Genomic DNA, 19353 nt, shown 5'->3' on the forward strand with positions numbered 1-19353 from the left:
TTTGCATGCACCGGGCTCGGCGCACCATACTAATTGCATTGTATTTCAATTTCAAAGTTGAATACGTGTTAGCTGTAGCATTTCATATGCCATCTTAGAATAGCCGAGCCTACTATAATTGCATTTTGCATGTGTTGCATTAGGCATTTCTGTATACTTAGGGTCATGCATGATTTCTAATACAGTTTTTGTTTTGGCTTGGAGTACTCGGTGAGTTTTATGCTTTAGCATCCTTGCATGCGTGTGAGTGAATGCCATGAATAGCATACTTACCATGAGGCAATATGCTTATGTGATATAACTACCTGAATGCCTGTGGGTGAAGGTTGGGTTACTTGGATTGGAATAAATCATCAACTGTTCGTTTTAAGCCCACTAGATAGTGGCAAAATCATATTTTCTAAGCCCACTAGATAGTGGCAAAACCATCTTTTCTAAGCCCACCCGAGGGTGGCAAAATCTGCATTTTAAGCCTACTTGCGAGTAGCAAACCATCTTTCAAAAAACGAACATGAAATGTTTTGTTCCAATTCAGGCAACTCAGTCTATACTTATATGCTGTGTGCATCACATAGTAACCTAGGCTAATAACCGGAATAAGAACATACAATGTTTTCAAAAATAGATATCATGGTTAGTAGAGGCCGATCTTTGATCGGGCGAGCGGGGGTGCTCACGAAGTGACCTTCCCCAATCATACCCAAGTTCCCGAGCCGAGGCAACTTTGGTGATGACGAACACGTGGCCTTTGGCACCGAGTCAGGATTTCCTAAATTTCCCAAAATAAAATATTTAGGTGGCGACTCTGTATCTGGCAAAGCAGTCCATGTTTGACACTTCTTTCAAAATCTGTTTTCTCAAAACGATTTGCCGGATTTGGACTCTTTGGTTCAGATTTAGAACTGTGACAAATTTGAGAGTCCTGAGCTGTAGTGACCCCAAAATGAACAGAACGGGAGCTCGTTCCTCCCGGGGCGTTCGGGGACGTCTACAGGTGGCCATACTTAGTCAAAATCCAGGCCCATACTACAACATTTTTTAACATTTTTTACATTTTTAATTTTACATTTTCAGTTTAGTTAAAATCTAGGTCCATAGTCGTCCAAGCCAGTCTTTCATTTTTAACTTCTTTAACATTTTCATGTATGCCCATTTTTAACGATTTTTGGATCATGGTTTTCTCACAAGTTAGACTGGCTTCCCATTACTAAACTTTCTACATCACAACCTATTAGCAACTTTCACTATTCACGCACAAGTCTTACTTTCACACCCATTTTTCATTAATTTCTGCTCTGCCATTTTCATTATTTCTAAATTTACAACTCACAAGACATAGTGACAACAACAATACCAAAAAATTTGTTGTTTTATTTACACACTTACGGTTACATACAATTTGCTGCAGAAATTACACATAAAAAAAAACCCAACACAAAACAAAACAACAAAAGTAAAATTTTTACATTTAGCTGCACAGCTCACTCCTCCTCACTGGAGGCAAGATCCTCCTCTTTGATGCCTTCGTCCAGGGGGTCTGGGCAACGTCGTCTTCTCCTACCTTCACGCGACTGAAGTCCACGTCTGGGAACAACTCTTGCGCTTTATGTATGAAGGTCATCCAGCTGCTGTCCCAGAACTCAGCCATTTCATGCTTGTAGAAGTCCGACCACTGGAAGCTCTTGATCACTTCCTCTTCATTCCTACTCCCAGCGGCCGCTCCCGACGGTCCAGCCCCCTATCCCTCTCTCTCGCCAAGCTCCTGGCGACTGCGATATCAATGGCTATCTGAAAATCGGCAGACTTCTTGAAGTGCTCCACCGCCGCCTTGCATAGGTCGGGGTATGTCGCTCTCTCAGACGCCAATTTAGCCCTTTCCTCCGCCAGAGCCTTCTCAAACTCAATGATCTGACCGTCTGCCATTTTTTTGTCCTTGATCGCCTGGTCACGTAGCTCTTCATTACTGGTCATGGCCTCTTCCCACCTCTCATTGGCGGTGGTGCAAGCTTGTTGGACTTCTCCAAGTTTCCTCTTCTCGCTCGCTAACTCGAACTCCAGTGATATCGCCTTGTGGCGCTCCGCTTCCAGCTCTGACTTGGTTGCGAGGAGCTCGGCACTAGCTCGCTCTGCCGAGTTGCTCTGCACTACTGCTAACACCTCCATAACTTTCGCTCTTTGCACATACTCCAACCCCTTCGCACACGCACTTTGAGTGGCCTTCCTCCACCTCGCTGTCTCCACTCTTAGGTTATGGAGCTACGATTTTGCCTCTTCCAGCTGGACCCTCAGTGGCTCTACCTCCATCTTCGAGCGCACTCTTTTGTTCATCAAGGCAGTCATCAGGGTTGCAGCCTCCATCTGGGCTGAACAAAACCCCCTCAGGAGGTTAGCCTTTGTTAACCTCGCCATTGACCGAACGGCCACATCCTCCACCACGCTGACAAGGCGGTCGGCCACGACCCTGGCTTCTTTCCCTTCTACTGAGCGACTAGCTTGCACACGCGCGTGGTATAACGCGGTCAACAGCGCGACATGCGTCTTGGGTCTGCTAATCCCAGACTTCCCTTCACTGGGAGTGGGGGTTATTTCTGGGGCAGGTACCACCGTTGTTGCCATCTGGACACTTGGGCCCAAGCGTTCGCTCGGTACTTGGGCGCTCGGACCCTTGTCCTCCTTCGGCACTTGGGTGGTCTCCGTTTCTGTAGTTGCCTCCACCATTCCCTTCTTCATATTCTCTACCATAGGGGCAGCCTCCACCCCAACCTTCATCTTTTTCAAAGTAGGGGCGTCTTTTCCCCCCTCTACGCCCTCCTCTTCTTCCTTGACTTCTTCAAAACTGCCTCCACCTCCTACTTACCCCTCTCTTTCAACAGGTCTACTGGGGGCCACAGAAGGGCAAAACCAGTTAAGTCTTTGTCGCCCAGCGGCCTAGGACGCGGTCAGACCCGCTCTCTCATCACCAGCATAGGGGTAGGCCCCAATTGTGCCTCGTATTTATCCGCTCTGGCGAACAATGTCCTTTCCTTGTCCTTCTCCTCCTCCGCCCTTCTAGTTCCTCCCTCTCCGGATCCTTCTCTGATGGTTGCGGTCCCAAGTTCAGGGCAAACAACGTCGAAGGAAGGACCAGCTCGTCCCACCTCACCCCCTTCTACTCCATTCACTCCCTCACCTTCTTCACCCGGTCTTCGGTTGCCACATCCAACTTTGGCTCAACTGATTTTGTGGGGACCTTCAATGTTGTGTGAACTCTCCTTCCACCGTTCGCTGATACGAAAAATCATCTCAGTCTTTACCCCTTCACCGAGGACGGCAAGCTCGCCACTAGACCTCGCCCCGTTACTGCCTACAACGTCACCCACGTTTCCTGTTGCCCGGAGGCCTTGTAGCAGGAGAAGAATTCCTCCACAGTCATGGCCACCCCGCCGGTCGCCTGCTGCCAGGCACTTGCACAGGCCATCAATATCTTCTAGGCGTTCGACATCAACTGCCCTGGCGCCACTCTAACTTGTTCAGCACGTCCACCACTATTTGGGGGAGTGGTAGCCTCAAACCCCCCCCCCCACAGTGCTTCCTCGTAAAGGTTGAACTCGTCCGGCTGCACATTCGATGCCCTTTCCTTGGACGTGGGTAGCTTCAACCCTATTTCCGAGGGAATTTGGTACTTTCTCAGTACCCCCTCAAACTCCTCCGCTGTAAATGTGGATTTGTCTGGCTTGGTGTGCCAGTGGTCCAGCTCCACTTGGCTAATGGGCTACGCGGTCGCGTTCATCATCGTAGGACGAGCCCGCACCGCTTGACTAGCTCCCCTCCTCTCCCTTCGCTCCACCCGATACTGTTCTGCCAACTCCACCGCGCCGTCATCACCTAACGAATCAAGCCTTGCGGCTGGTACTTCCTCTTGGGCCATTTCTCCTACGTGTCTGCATATTGCTTCGAAGGATGGCACAAAGAAGTTCTCAAAGTGTTGCAGAAGCGTATCGCACGGGACAAATGAGTTCACTTCAGGGATGTTTTGGTTTTTTGCGATAAAGTAGGTAAAGAGAATAACCCCAAATGCCCACAGCTTGCCTATATTCCAAGGGTCAAGATTCAATTTCGCCAGTTTGAAAAATTTTGAAAAACTCCCGCCCCTGCCTTTTCATTGCCCTATATCACCCTGTCCCTTCACTACAACTAACGCGTCACCTCCCCTATCAAAGGATTATGACACGTGTACGACCATGATCCACTACTCTCTTCCTCTTCCCTATCTATTCCACTTCACTTCACCACGTGCCCCGCCGTTCCTCGAGCCCCGTGCACTGTCACTTTCCCTTCTTACTCGGCCACCTTTCGTGGTCGGTCCTCCTCGCAGTCAGTCCATCCACTCGGTCACCCTTCGCGGTCGGCCCTCATCGCGGTTGGCCCTCCATTCGGTCACCCTTTGCGGTTGGCCCTCATCGCGGTCGGTCTCTTCACTCGGTCACGCTTCACGGTTGGCTTTTCTTGCAGTCGATCCGTCCACTTGGCCACCCTTCGAGGTCGGCCCTCCACTCGGTCGCCCTTCACGGTCGACCATCCTCGTGGTCGATCCGTCCACTCGGTCACCCTTCGCGGTCGGCCCTCCTCGCGGTCGATCCGTTCACTCGGTCACCCTTCGCAGTCGGCACTCCTCACAGTCAGCCTCCTCACTCGGTCACTCCTCGCCGTCTGCCCATCTCCTAGACGGTCTTCTCTCTGTCAACCTCTCACAATCCCTGTCTTCTTCCTTATTCCCTTTGTTGGACTAAAGCTGTACTTGGGAATGGGGGACTACTGACATGGGTGGGCCTATAAAGAATATGGCCCACCACTTAAGACCCAATCCATGATTCAAATGCTAAAGCCCAACATTCTTGGAATCCAACGTTACACCAAGCACCAATGACATTTAAACACTTGGCAAGTGAAGAACCAGCTACATCAGCAGACAAAGATCCTGCAGAGTTATTGCACCACATATCATCCGTTAATGAGTCTCCCTATAACATTTATTACGATAACCCTTCATGTTGGAACAAAACAGCCTCCCCACGAACAAGGCAAGCTAGAACATAGACTTTCGGCCAACATGACAGCTCGGAGTGGACAAGGAAATGATGAGCAAAGGATATAAGCAGGTTTCTAAGACAAAGAAAAGGTTAAGTTTTCTATCACCATTCTATCTCTACTTTTCATCACTCTCACTTCTCTAACTTGCTCGTCGGAGGGTTCACTGGGGGACTCCCCGTTCCCCGTTGAACTCTTGTGCAGGTTTCTCTGTGGGCTCGGCAATCGGACAACGATTTGGAAAGCGTGAATCCCCGCTCCATCTGGAGCTTGCACCCGACCCGCTCCCTCTAGAGCTCGCAGTATCATCAACTGATGATACTGCGAGCTTCAGAGGGAGTGGGTCAGGTTGATCCATGCTTCCCAAACCGTTGTTTGATTGCCGAGCCCACAGAGAAACCTGCACAAGAGTTCAACGGGGAACGGGGAGTCCCCCAGCGAACCCTCCAACGAGCAAGTTAGAGAAATGAGAGTGAAAGAAAGTAGAGATAGAATGGTGATAGAGAACTTAACCTTTTCTTTGTCTTAGAAACCTGCTTATATCATTTGCTCATCATTTCCTTGTCTACCCTAAGCTGTCATGTTGGCCTAAAGTTTATGTTTTAGCTTGCCTTGTTCGTGGTGAGGCTATTTTGTTCCGACGTGAAGGGTTATCATAATAAATGCTGCAGGGGAACTCATTAATGGCTAATGTGTGGTGCAATAACTCTGCAAGATCTTTGTCTGCTGATATAGCTGGTTCTTCAATTGCCAAGTGTTTAGATGTCATTGGTGCTTGGTGTAACGTTGGGTTCTAAGAATGTTGGGCTTTAGTATTTGAATCATGGATTGGGCCTTAAGTGGTGGGCCATATCCTTTTTGGGCCCACCCATGTCAAAAATATTTTTTATCAAGCTTCAAACCGAGTTCGAATTTGATTACTATTAACAAGTCGAGTTGAGCTTGTGCTAGATTAGTTATCGAGTTGAATTTTCAAACTCGATAAATAAATAAACCAAATTCAAGCCTTACAAAGCTTAGTTACGCTCAACTTGGTTCATTTATAGTTCTAGATTGAGAACCTTTGTATATATATAATACAAAGTAAGTATTTTATGTAAGAGCATCGTCATCAAGCTCTTCAAAATTATTTTTTAGCTAATAAACTTCAAAAAATCAACTTCATCAAACTTACTTGCAGCTCATCAAAATTTACGATGGCTACAGTAACTTGTTACAACAAGTGAGACACTGTTCATTGCTACTTGTGTGTTTCCGGATGTTCACCCTGACAACCGGCCAGTCAACCGGCCAACGACAAATTTTTTAATTTTTTGTTTCTTTTTTTAAGAATTGTATGGCTAGTAACTTATCAATTTAATTAAAAAAAAAGGACTAACAAACACAATAAGAAAATAATATTTAGTAAGAATAAGTTAGAATAAAGAGTTTGATGTAGTAGGCGCTAAAAGATGACTAGCTAAAATAACAAAATAACTTTAATTTGACTAAAAATTTGAAAGATTGACAATATAATACGTTATATAATATCACCTTTTCACTTATTACTTCGATCGAGCAAAAACTGATTTCTTGAATCTCATTTAAATTATAGGTCAATTAATATAATAAACCTTTTGAAATGTAACTGATGAGGAGAGTCGAATCTAAGATTTAGAGACAATAAATCCTACATCCCAAACCTCATCCTGCAACTAAACTCTTCAAATTACACCCCCATCATCTCAACCACCTAATATACGTATTACATAAAATATTTTTCCATATATGTTGCTGTACAATGGGACCACCTAGTTCCTTTCAATTTTCAATATCAAAAGATCGTCATATGTGTACGGGAAAGAAATAAACCTTCTCGTATAATCCTGTTGATCAAGATTGCGCTCCTCCGTACGTCGTCGACTTATTCCCTGAAAACACAAACGTGAGCTAGCCGGTGGGTGTGTGCCGGATACCTCTCCGATACCTAAGTCAGCAAATAGACAAATAGACAAAAAGCTCTGTGTATTCGAGAATCAAAGTTGTGTTACCTCTCCATAGGTGATGTTATGAGCTTTTATAGGTTTCGCACGGCACAATCCTAGTAGGACTCTTACTCCTCCATGTAGAGTCCTCCTAGGAGTTATATTCTTGAAAGATAATGCTTATCCTTCAACACCCCCCTCACTACTTAAACCAAGTGAGATGGTTTTACCATGGTCGGATTCCAATATGACCGAGATAAGCATGGCTATGCTGAGCCACAGAGTAGACCGAACTATAGCTAGTCTGGTTCTTCCTTTTACTGCTCTTACCTCGGTTCCTCCTATACAGACCGTGGCGTGATTAGACCGGGTTGACAATTAGCATGGTTCTGACCGAGCTAGCTGCAGTATTCCATGACCGGGCTAACTCGGAATGTGGCAACCTGGCGACCGAGCTATCCGCAGTGCTCTCTTGGACCGAGATAACAATATGCTCTCTGGGACCGGACTAATTGAGGCCTTCTAGGACCGGACTAATTTTAAGGCCTTTTTATTCAGCCCTTCGTATTGTGGCCCATAACGGCCCATTACCCAGCTCGGCCCAATTTTCATATAAATTACCCTCTCAATTGCCCCTTAATTCCATCTGCGCAGCATGATAGGGATTTCTTGCCTATAAGCCTGGTTAAAAAACTTTAGCCTTACGACCGAGCTAAACCCTTAAGCCTTTCCAGCCGAGCTAAATTTACACCGGGCCGTACTTGTCCGGTCAAAACGTCTCTTCAGTCACAGCAACTGAATCGCTTCTTATTCTAAGGATACGTGGCATGCTCTCATTGGCTGAAGGCAGCTGTCACGCCGTCTTTGTACCTCGTGTTTTTTGAACAGTTCCCGCCTTTTTCCCTTCTCTTTTCACAAAACAAACCCTAATGCTGTGAATCATTTACTTTATTATTTACCTTCTCTCTCTTGCCAGCCTCTGAAACTCCTCAAGCCTGAGCTTGCTGAGTTCGTGTTCTTCACTGTCTTTGCTTCCATCTTCATTTTCCTCCTTTTGACCTGGTAAACTACTCAAATCTATCTTGTTTTTGTTTTTGCATTTGTTTTTTTACAATCCATGGCATATTGTTTCGTGTTTTTGCAAAACACATTTTCCGCTTAGTCATGCGTTTTTCTGAAAAAAAAACTTAGTAATAGAACCACTTGTATTTCACTAAGCAATCTGTAGAACACTGTATTTGATCCAAAATCACAATATAACCGAACTAAAAAGTTGTTTGTAGTTGCTGTCAATCTAGCCAGACTATCCAACCGATCTATCATTTCATATACCCGTAGTTTCAACAAATCAAACCATCTTTTGTTTTAACTTAGCCGGGCTAACAATCCGTACTAAGTCTGTGCAAGTGTGCTTGAAAGTTTCAACCACGACCGAGCTACAACTTGGGGCTAAACCAGCTTTCTTAGTTTAGACCAAACTAAGAATGCTGCCCCTAGAGGCTCAACCGGCTAACAAATCCCTTGTTCACACCGAGCTAACAGACCCCTTCCTCAAACCGAGCTAAGACACGAAGCAATTCTCATAGCCGAGCTAGGACTTCATTTAACTTGCCTGTGTTTCTTTTAGCACGGTCCAATGATCTGTGCTTAACACCTCTGTTCTTCACTTTGCAGACTTAGGTTGCCAAGTACTCCTTTGAGCGCTCAACCGAGCTATTCGGCATCATCCTTCGACCGAGCTAACACTCGAGTATAATTTATTCATAACTTAGACCATAAATGGGAAAGTATAGGTTTTTAGTTAACTCACCTGGTGCAATAGCTGAATTTCGCAAGGACTACCAAATCCCAGATGATGTCCACCTTTCTTTAGCCGAGCTAGACACCGTCCCCTGGGGAAAATAAGGTTTTGTCCCCTTTAACGTTATTTCCATTGTGGAGTGCGGTTTACGCTTCTCTGTACAGCCCTTACTCTGGGAATTCCTTAGACAAACCAACCTTTGTCCTACCTAACTTTCCACAAATTCATACCGTATAATAAATGGCATAGCCGAGCTAAACCGTCGGGCTGGCCTTAACCTCGGCTTAGCCGAGCTCTTCCATCAATACTCCATAGGCTCAAAAGAAGACGGATGGGTTTATTATTTAAGAATACGACGCCGTCGAGAAAAAATAATCAAAGATACCCCAGATAAAGATTTAAACGATGATGATTTCTTCTAGGTTTCTGGGAACTTCGAAGACCAAGGAGCCCAGTTTCCTGGTGACCGAATAAACTGGAATAAAGGGACCACCGGTATAATTGCCTCGGCTCTATTGCATGTTTTATTTTACCTCGGTTCCACTCCCTGAACCGGACTAACTGTTTGCCTTCTTTCTGCAGATTCAGCCCATCTCAAATCACTGTATAGCTACCCCAACTTAGGCGTACTTCGTGCCGCACTACGATATCCTGAAAGAAGTTGGGCCAAGCTACTGAATTTTGAACCGACGTATAGATACCGTAGCCGACGAAAAGCCAGAGTAACAGACTTCTTGCTGGAGGCCTCTTCTGAACCGGATCCGTCCTTGTCTCAAATTAACTTGGTCCGAACTACCGCTGAATAAGAAATGGTAAAGAGGAACAGAGTAAGGGCCCTGCTAACCGAAACACACCAAGCCGGGGTACCGCAAATTGGTCAATCCACTGAGGCCGTGGTAGCTCTTCCATCTCAACAACCCTTCTCTTCTCGTCCAAGCAAGCGTGCCCGGAGTACCCTAACCGAGCAACGCCTTGTCGATGAAGACGAAACCCTTCTACCACCAAGCCCTCCGCCGAGCCCGCAACCGGAGCGTTCCGACTGGGCTAGCTCCTCCAAGTGGGCTTCCAAAATCACTTTCCAGAACCGAGCTATTCAGGACACTGACTCAGTGGTTGCTGAAAAAGATCACTTAATGGCATTCAATCTTGCCAAGAGTGTTGCCTTCCAGCGGATATGGAGCACCACAGCCATTTGACCGAGCTAAAGGCCATCCGTTCGGCAACAAAATCCATGGTGCTTGTAAGTAGCTTCCTTTGCTGATTTTTCTAATCTGCACGACTTTCTGCTCGATTTTTACTACAAGTCTCTTCCCATTCTTTTTCAGGCTATGCAAAAGAACCACATTGCACACAAGCGTGTGTTGGAGCTTTGTAAAACAACAAGGCAAGCTATGGCCGAAGTAACTGAGAAAATCGCCGAGCTAGAAGAGGCCAGGAAGCAGATAGCCGAGCCAAAAATCGAGAATGGTCATATGACTGGTCTTGTTAGCTCAGCTGAAGCAGACAAACAAAAGGCTGCAGCTGTGATAAAAGACAAATATCTGCGGGAGCTGGCCAAGCTTGAAGGGAAAAAGAATGCCGAGATTGAGAAGCTGAAGAAGAGTGCGGATGATGCCGAGCTCTAGGGTTACAAGGAGGGGGAGGCTACTTACATTAAACAATGTGAAGCTGCCAAGGATCTTTTCTTCAAATGTGGGTGGAGAGCGGCTGTGGCGCAGCCGGTTACGGTCCAGAGACCGAGGTCTTCAACCCTCCTACATACTTCATACCAAGCTCCATGGTGGAATATGCTACTGCCCTTCAGCAACAATTTCTTGAAGATTCAGATGATGAAGAAGAAACCGTGCCCGATGATATCCCGGTCGTCAATGAGCCTGTCAATCAATCAGCTCGGTTGGAGCCAGTGGTGGAAGACCTGACTAATGAGTTACCTATTGAAACCGTGCTCCCAACCGAGACCGTGCTCCCGAATGAAACCGGGCTCCGAGTCAATCTTGATACGGATCTAGATGATCTATTTACCTGATGTTGTATTTTCTTCTTTCTGTTGGACACAAAAGTTTGTAATCGGGCTGAAGCCCCACCCTTTGTACTTGCTTGGAATTTTTAATGAAGTCTGTATTTTTGTTCCAACTCTTATTTCGGTTGTCTCTATGTTTGTACTTTACTTTCTAACTGACGTCTTGGATGACGTACAACATTCTCTTGCCGAGATACTTTATTCCGGTCTTAACATTGCAACTATAAGTATACCTGCCAATCACTCTTTAGCTGAGATCCTTACCTCGGCTGAAGAGTACTAAAAGTTGGTTTAGTCCAGCCAACCACTCTTCAGTCGATATCCTTACTTCGGCTGAAGTGTACCAAGTGTTGGTTTAGTCCAGCCAACCACTCTTCAGCCGAGATCCTTACCTCGGCTGAAGAGTACTAAGAGTGGTTTAATCCAGTCAACCACTCTTTAGCCGAGGTCCTTACCTCGGCTGAAGAGTACTAAGAGTTGGTTTAATCCAGTTAACCACTCTTTAGCCGAGATTCTTACCTCGGCTGAAAAGTACTAAGAGTTGGTTTAATCCAGCCAACCTCTAGATTGGTTTTTCCAGCCAACCCAGAGTAAAGTGTTTGGTTATTTCGACCAAACGTCCTGCAGCCTGGATCCTTATCCTGGGCTTAGGAGGGTGTTGGTTTTTCCAGCCAACCTTTAGATTGGTTTTTCCAGCCAACCTAAAGTAAAGTGTTTGGTTTATTCCGACCAAACGTCCTGCAGCCTGGATCTTTATCCTGGGCTTAGGAGGGTGCATAGTTGGTTATTCCGGCCAACTTTGCTTTCAATGCCCCTAACTTACTAAAACAATCTCTTACAGAAGAAAACAACTATACTAAAAAAAAAGCTACTTATTTTATTGAGAAAGGAAAAAATTACATATACTTAAAAAAAGCTAAAAATAAAATAACTTGAGATTGGCAGTATTCCATGGCCTAGGAATTGCTTTGCCGTCCTCGTCTTCTAAGTGGTATGCCCCTTTGCCTGTTAATCTAACCACTTTGTAAGGTCCTTCCCAATTGGGTCCTAACTTGCCATCTCCCGGTATCATGGTGTTTCTCATCACTTTGCGCAGTACCCAATCTCCGATTTTGAATTACCTTGGATGTACTGTCTTGTTGTATTTCCTGGATAACTCTTGTTGGTATGAGGCAATGTGAACCAGTGTTTTTTCTCTTCTTTCTTCGGCGAGGTCGAGCTCCAATGCTATGGCTTCTCCATTCAAGTCTGGATCAAAATTTTCGCTTCTAATTATGGAGAGGCCAACTTCCAGCGGGATTGCTGCTTCCATGCCGTAGGTTAAGGAGAATGGTGTTTCTCCTGTTGATCGTCGAGGTGTGGTGCGATAGGCCCATAAAACATGAGGAAGTTCCTCAGCCCATTTGCCTTTTGCTCTTTCTAACCTTTTCTTCAGTCCATCCAAGATGACCTTGTTTGATGCTTTCGCCTGGCCGTTGGCTTGGGGATATGTTGGTGTAGAATTGTGGAACTCTATTTTGTATTCTTCACAAAAGCCTCTAAAGATTCTGCCATCAAACTGAGTGCCGTTGTCTGATATTAGGGCTTTAGGTACGCCGAATCGAGTAATGATATTCTGCCAGACGAACTTCTTCACATCTTTTTCCTTGATTGATGCCAATGCTTCTACTTCCACCCACTTTGTGAAGTAGTCTGTTGCTGCGAGAAAGAACTTCCTATTACCAGGTGCTGTTGGAAGTGGTCCTACTATGTCCAAGCCCCACATTACGAAGGGCCATGGGCTGGTCAATGGTAGGAGCTCTTTGGCTGGCTGGTGTATTTGGTGTGTGAATTTCTGACATTTCTCGCACTTCTTCACATACTTCTCTGAGTCTGTTTGCATGTATGGCCACCAGTATCCTTGCGAAATGGCTCTGTAGGCCAACGATATTCCTCCTTGGTGGCTTCCGCACACGTCTTCGTGTATCTCAAACAAGAACGCTTCCACTTTGCTGGGGTGGACACACTTTAGGTAAGGTCCTGAGAATGACTTTTTGTATAATGCCATAGATGGGGAGAGCCAAAATCGCTGCAACTTTGCTCTAATTTTGTTGGCTTCTTTCTTTTCTTCCGGTAAGACGCCGTCTTTTAAGAACAGTATGATGGGATCCATCCATGAGGGGCCTAGTTCGGCGCAACATACCTCTTCTGCTTTGGGGTCTTCAATGCTTGGTCTTGGTAGGTAGTCAATTAGCAGTGGATGAGGGATGGATGTATCTGCCATTGAAGCAAAGCCTGCTAGTTCTTCTGCTCTGCTGTTTTCCTCCCTGCCAATCTGTTCTATCCTTACTACTTCAAATTTCTTGATCTCTGTTCTGACCAATTCTTGGTACTTGACCATCCTGTCATCCTTTGCTTCGTAATTGCCAGAAATTTGGTTTACCACCAGCTGTGAGTCGCTGTAGACCATTAGCTCGGTAGCTTTCATGTAGAATGCTAATTTGAGACTTGCAAGAAGCGCTTCATACTCCGCTTCGTTGTTTGATGCTGGGAATCCAAGGTTGACTGCTTGCTCCATAACTAGGCCGTCTGGCGAGATGAGGACTATGCCAAGTCTTGCACCATGCCAGTTGGATGCTCCGTCCACAAAGAGCTTCCACATCTCTCCGACGAACAACCTCCAGGAAGTGGAGGGATCAGATGATGCCATGGGGTCAAGAATGTTGCTGGTGTTTTCTTCAAGGTCCATACTTGCTGTCTGCCCCTCGCTATCTGATTGAACCAAGTCTTTATTTGTTGGTGAGTCTTGGCTTGGTGTAGCATGGTTCGCTTCTACCTTGCTCTCTTTACTCTAGTCTGCCTTGGGGTCTGATTGAGTATCCTGCACCAGGGGTTGTGCTATTCCGGCGTCAACTTCCATCCCTAGTTCAGTTGTATTAGTCAGGTCGACTGGGCAGATATGATGACTTCTAGGAGTAAATTCTGCGACAAAGTCTGCCAAAGCTTGGGCCTTTATCGCAGTTCTGGGTTGGAACTTGCTGTCGAATTGTCCCAACTCTACTGTCCACTTCAAGATTCACCCAGAAAAGTTCGCCCTCTCAAACAAAACTTTTAATGGGAAAGCTGTGAGGACGACTATGGTGTGGGCATGGAAGTAGTGCGACAACTTCCTTGAGGCCATCATTAAGGCCAAGGCCAGTTTTTCCAGTGACAAGTACCTCATTTTGGCGCCCAGCAATGTCTTGCTGACATAATAAATGGGCAGATGTTGGATTCCTTCCGTACGGACCAATACTGCGCTGACTGCGTGCTGAGAGACCGCCAGGTACAGGAAGAGTTCTTCTCCAGGTATTGGGGTAACAAGCAGTGGTGGAGAAGACATGTATTCCTTCAAGTTTTCCAGAGCGCGGTCGCATTCTTCGTCCCACTCGAACTTGGCTTTTAATGCTAGAAAAAATGGTCGTAGTCTGTCTGACGACCGGCTAATGAATCGGTTGAGTGCAGCTGCCATGCCGGTGAGATGCTACACTTCTTTTACTGAGTTAGGCCTCTCCAGATCCTGAATAGCTTTGATTTGGGAGGGGTCTGCCTCAATACCCCGGTTGGTCACTAGGAAGCCCAGGAATTTGCCAGATCCTACACCGAGCGCGCACTTAGATGCATTAAGGCGCAACTTGTGCCTCTTCAGAATCTGGAACATCTCACTTAGGTCCCTTAGATGGTCGTTCTCATCCTTGCTTTTGACCACCATGTCGTCGATGTAAGCCTCCATTGTTCTGCCCAACAACGGCTCGAACATCTTGGTGACCATTCTTTGGAATGTTGCCTCTGCGTTCTTTAGGCCAAAGGGCATGACCTTGTAGCAATACAGTCTTCTTGGAGTTGTAAAGGACGTGACCTCTTGGTCTGGTTCGTACATGGCGATCTGATGGTAGCCTCTGTATGCATCAAGAAAGCTAAGTCGGTTGTGCCTTGCCGTTAGGTCTACCAGTTGATCTATCCGTGGTAGGGGAAAGTTGTCCTTTGGGCATGCTTTGTTGACTGTCTTATAATCGACGCAGACACGCCACTTGCCATTCTTTTTTGGTACCACGACTGTGTTGGAAATCCATCTGGGGTAGTGCACCTCTCTAATAGCTCATGCCTCCAGTAGATTTCCTACTTCTTCCACAACTATTTCGGCGTGGTGGAGTGCCGATCTGCGAGTGTGCTGAATGATTGGTCTGGCGAATGGGTGGACATTGAGTTGGTGACAGATGAAGTTTGGATCAATGCCTGGCATGTCGTAGGGTGTCCAGGCGAACACTTCGATGTTAGAGGTTAAGAATTCCAAAACGTCTAATCTCTCATTGCTGGACAACGACGATCCGAGCAAAAAGAATTTGTCCGGGTTCTTTTCATCTATTCTTACTTCTACCAGGTCTTCCACCGCTTTTTGATCAGCTGTTTTGCCGACATCTGCGAACAGTTCATTGCTCTCAGGTTCTTCCACCGAATGAACATATCCCTTGGCAGCGCGGCTGCCATTAACCGAATGAACATATCCCTTGGACATAATTTGGTCTCTAAAGACCTCTTCAATTACCCCGATTTCGTTGGGGAATCACATTACTTGATGGTAGGACGAAGCTACCGCTCGTATGGCATGCAGCCATGTTCTTCCCAAGATTATGTTGTAAGTGGAAGGGACCTTCAACACCTAAAATTCCACTTGTTTTGTCACGCTTCCTGCCCTGACTGGTAGGATAATTTTGCCGATTGGCCATTCTGGCATTGAGTTGAATCCGATCAGGGGGATACAGCTGGGGCTAGGTCTTTGTCCTCCAATTTTAGTTATTTGAAGGTGTCATAGTACATTATCTCATACGAGATACCTTGGTCTATCAAAATTCGCTTGACGTCGTAGTCCTTGATACGGAGGGTGACGACCAGTGCATCGTTGTGAGGGCAATATATTCTTTCCAAGTCCTTGTCTGAAAAAGACATGACGTTCGTGGCCTCTGTTCTCCCCTTTTTGATGGTAGGTTGGGCGCTTAGTACCTCTCTTAAGTGCTCAGCCTTTTTTATCATGCCCCTGAGCTCGCCTACGCGCTCAGGTTCGAATGCTCCATGAATCACGTTGATCACGCCTTGAGGTGGGGGGTCGATTGGCATACCGTTCGGGTGATCATCATTCTGGGGAGCTGGCTGCGCCCCTCCTTCAATGTATTTTTCCAGGTGACCGGCTGCTACCAACTCCTTTAAATGCTGTCTCAATGGTGTACAATTTTCAGTGCGGTGCCATTTTTCTTTATGGAAGGTGCACCGCGATCTTTCGTTGTAGTCCTTCTGAGCTTCTCCTAGCTTGGCAAGCCATTTGACAAAAGGTTCATCGTGTATCTCGCTTAGGATCCGGTAGATTGGTTTTTTTAATACCGTGGTAATGGCAGTGCGGATTCTCAACCATCTTTTATCTTGGTCTTCTCTGTTGTCCCGCCTGCCTCGTCCATTTTTGTTCGGACGTTCTACCGCGTTGACCTTTGCCGCGGTCTTTTAATTTGGTACTGTGGTCGTGCTAGACTTTGATTTAGCATGAGCGCCATCTTCTTCTACCCGAATATGTTGGTGCACTCTCTCCATTAAGGCCTCCATTGTCAGAGGCGGTGTCATAGTGATTGAGTCCCTTAGTCTGTTCCCGACTGGAAGGCCTCTTTTGTACTGTGCGATGACGAGATTGGTGGGGCAATCCCCAATCTGGTTGAAGGTCTCCCATTAGCGGCTATTGTAGGATTTTAATGACTTTTTTTCGCCCATATCGATGGAGAGCAGTTGATCAATTTCCACCGGGGTTTTGGTGTTCGTTCTGAACCTAGTAACGAATGCCTCCGCCAATTACGCCCAGGAGGCTATGTTGCCCTCTGGAAGTTTTTCGAACCAAGTCAAGCCTAGATCACCAAGGCTTGAAGGGAAGAGGATGCACATTAAAGCTTCGTTCCGTCGGTATATTGCCATAACCTGACGAAAGTGGCTTAGGTGCATGTAAGGGTCTGTCTTCCCTTTGTACGTGGTAAATTTAGGCTGGATGAAGCCTGAGGGTAATGGTACATTCTCAATTGCCGGAACGAACGGCGAGCAATGGAGTCTTGCCAACGCTTTATCTGTTGGTTCGTAGGCAAGGTGCGGTATTGGCATCCCAACCTCGACACTTCCATGCGTCCGAGGGGCCAACCGCTGAAGGGCTGAAACTCTGTGTGGATCGCGTGTCCTAGCATCCTCCTTCTGTTGTGCCCTTTCTTCAAGCACAGTCCGTAAGTCGGACGATCTAGGCAACTCTGTTTGCCTAGATGATGTATGGTACGTGTGTGAGGGCCGATAGGTACTTCCCTCTATGTAAGACCTTAGTGATCTTGTTCTCTCAGACCTGGAGTAACGAGTTCTGGAAGTCCTTGATTGAGTGTCGCTCGTCCTGAGGCTTCTACTCTATGCTTGTGATGTCGTGGTATGCCTACTACGATCTTCTGAGTGGCAAGGAGGCGCATTGCCTTTGCGCCCCTCTCCTGTCGCCACCATTTTTTCCTTGATCTGGCGCTTCATGGCCTCCATGTCCGCCGCCATCTTCCTTATCAATTCATCTTGCTCCTTCACGCGGTCCTCCAGAACTTGAGGATCAATCCTCTGCCTTTGTCTGTCAGGACTTTGTGAACAAGAGTAAAGGGGGCTGTTAGTCCGTCTCCTCCCCCTTGCATCTCTCCTGGGATTCTGTCGCTGTGGCTTCAAGTCCACCATAGGAGGGATAGAAGGTAGGCCTTCGCGCCTCGCACCCCCCTCTGGTGTTTGTCAGTCGATAGCGGACTGCGGAAAATCTTCGTTGTGCGCCATTGCTTATAAAGAGGAAAAGCTTGATCAAGAGGTTTTGTTCTAGTCTGATGCTTCCCACAGACGGCGCCAATTGTACGGGAAAGAAATAAACCTTCTCGTATAATCCTGTTGATCAAGATTGCGCTCCTCCGTACATCGTCGCTTTATTCCCTGAAAACACAAACGTGAACTAGCCGGCGGGTGTGTGTCGGATACCTCTCTGATGCCTAAGTCAGCAAATAGACAAATAGACAAAAAGCTCTGTGTATTCGAGAATCAAAGTTGTGTTACCTCTCCATAGGTGATGTTATGAGCTTTTATAGGTTTCGCGTGACACAATCCTAGTAGGACTCTTACTCCTCCATGTAGAGTCCTCCTAGGAGTTATATTCCTGAAAGATAATGCTTATCCTTCAACACCCCCCTCACTACTTAAACCAAGTGAGATGGTTTTACCATGGCCGGATTCCAATATGACCGAGATAAGCATGGCTATGCTGAGCCGTAGAGTAGACCGAACTATAGCTAGTCTGGTTCTTCCTTTTACTGCTCTTACCTCGGTTCCTCCTATACAGACCATGGCGTGATTAGACCGGGTTGACAATTAGCATGGTTCTGATCGAGCTAGCTGCAGTATTCTATGACCGGGCTAACTCGAAATGTGGCAACCTGGCGACCGAGTTATCCGCAGTGCTCTCCTGGACCGAGATAACAACATGCTCTCTGGGATCGGACTAATTAAGGCCTTCTAGGACCGGACTAATTTTAAGGCCTTTTTATTCAGCCCTTCGTACTGTGGCCCATAACGGCCCATTACCCAGCTCGGCCCAATTTTCATATAAATTACCCTCTCAATATGTTATTTGAAATTTAATATATTCGTTGTTGGTACTTATATATATATATATATATATTAAAATGTAGGGGACAATAATCGGTAAGTTTCATATAAAAAGTTTAAAATTTAATTAAGTTCAAAATATAATATTTGTATTAATTAATCTTACATATTTTTAATTGTTATAAAAAATAATTATTTAAAGACTCTGTTATATCCTCTTAATACCGAACAACTGTCACCAAAAGATTGTCGAAATGTTTAATATCACTAGAAAGTCGTTGGAGTATGTAGGACAATCTTCATTGTATTTAAAAAGATTTAATTATGTTGTGTACAAAACAACAACAAGAATAAAAGAAATAGAGAAAATGAGAGAATATGTTTGATTACTAAAATCAAACTCGAAATAAAAATAAATAAATAAAAAACAGATTTTATTTTGTTACAAAAACAAAATTAAAATCTGAATAAATAAACAAATAAAAACAACACTGAAAGTAATTAAATAACTTACTTGATTTAATTTCTTCGAATTATTTTTCTGATCAAGTCCAGTGTTTAACACTGTGTCCTTAAGACAGATTCGTCCTCTCCACGGTGCTTTCAGAATTCGGACGTCTATCTCCCAGGATGAAATGATCTACCACAAACAATAGCAGCACTACTAACTGTTTGCCTTACGAACACACTAAGTGTTTAGATTCTTTCTTTCGGAAATAAAATGCAGCAAGATGAAGAATAGAATTAACAGAGGTGAAATACGAAATTTCTGAATGCAAAATATCAAATGAGGGTGGTCCTATTTATAGATGTGAAGGTGGCTGTTGGTTTTGAATTGAACAGGT

This window comes from Camellia sinensis, chromosome 11, assembly GCF_055761805.1.
Source record: "Camellia sinensis isolate YWXY chromosome 11, ASM5576180v1, whole genome shotgun sequence".
In the NCBI taxonomy this organism is placed as follows: domain Eukaryota; kingdom Viridiplantae; phylum Streptophyta; class Magnoliopsida; order Ericales; family Theaceae; genus Camellia; species Camellia sinensis.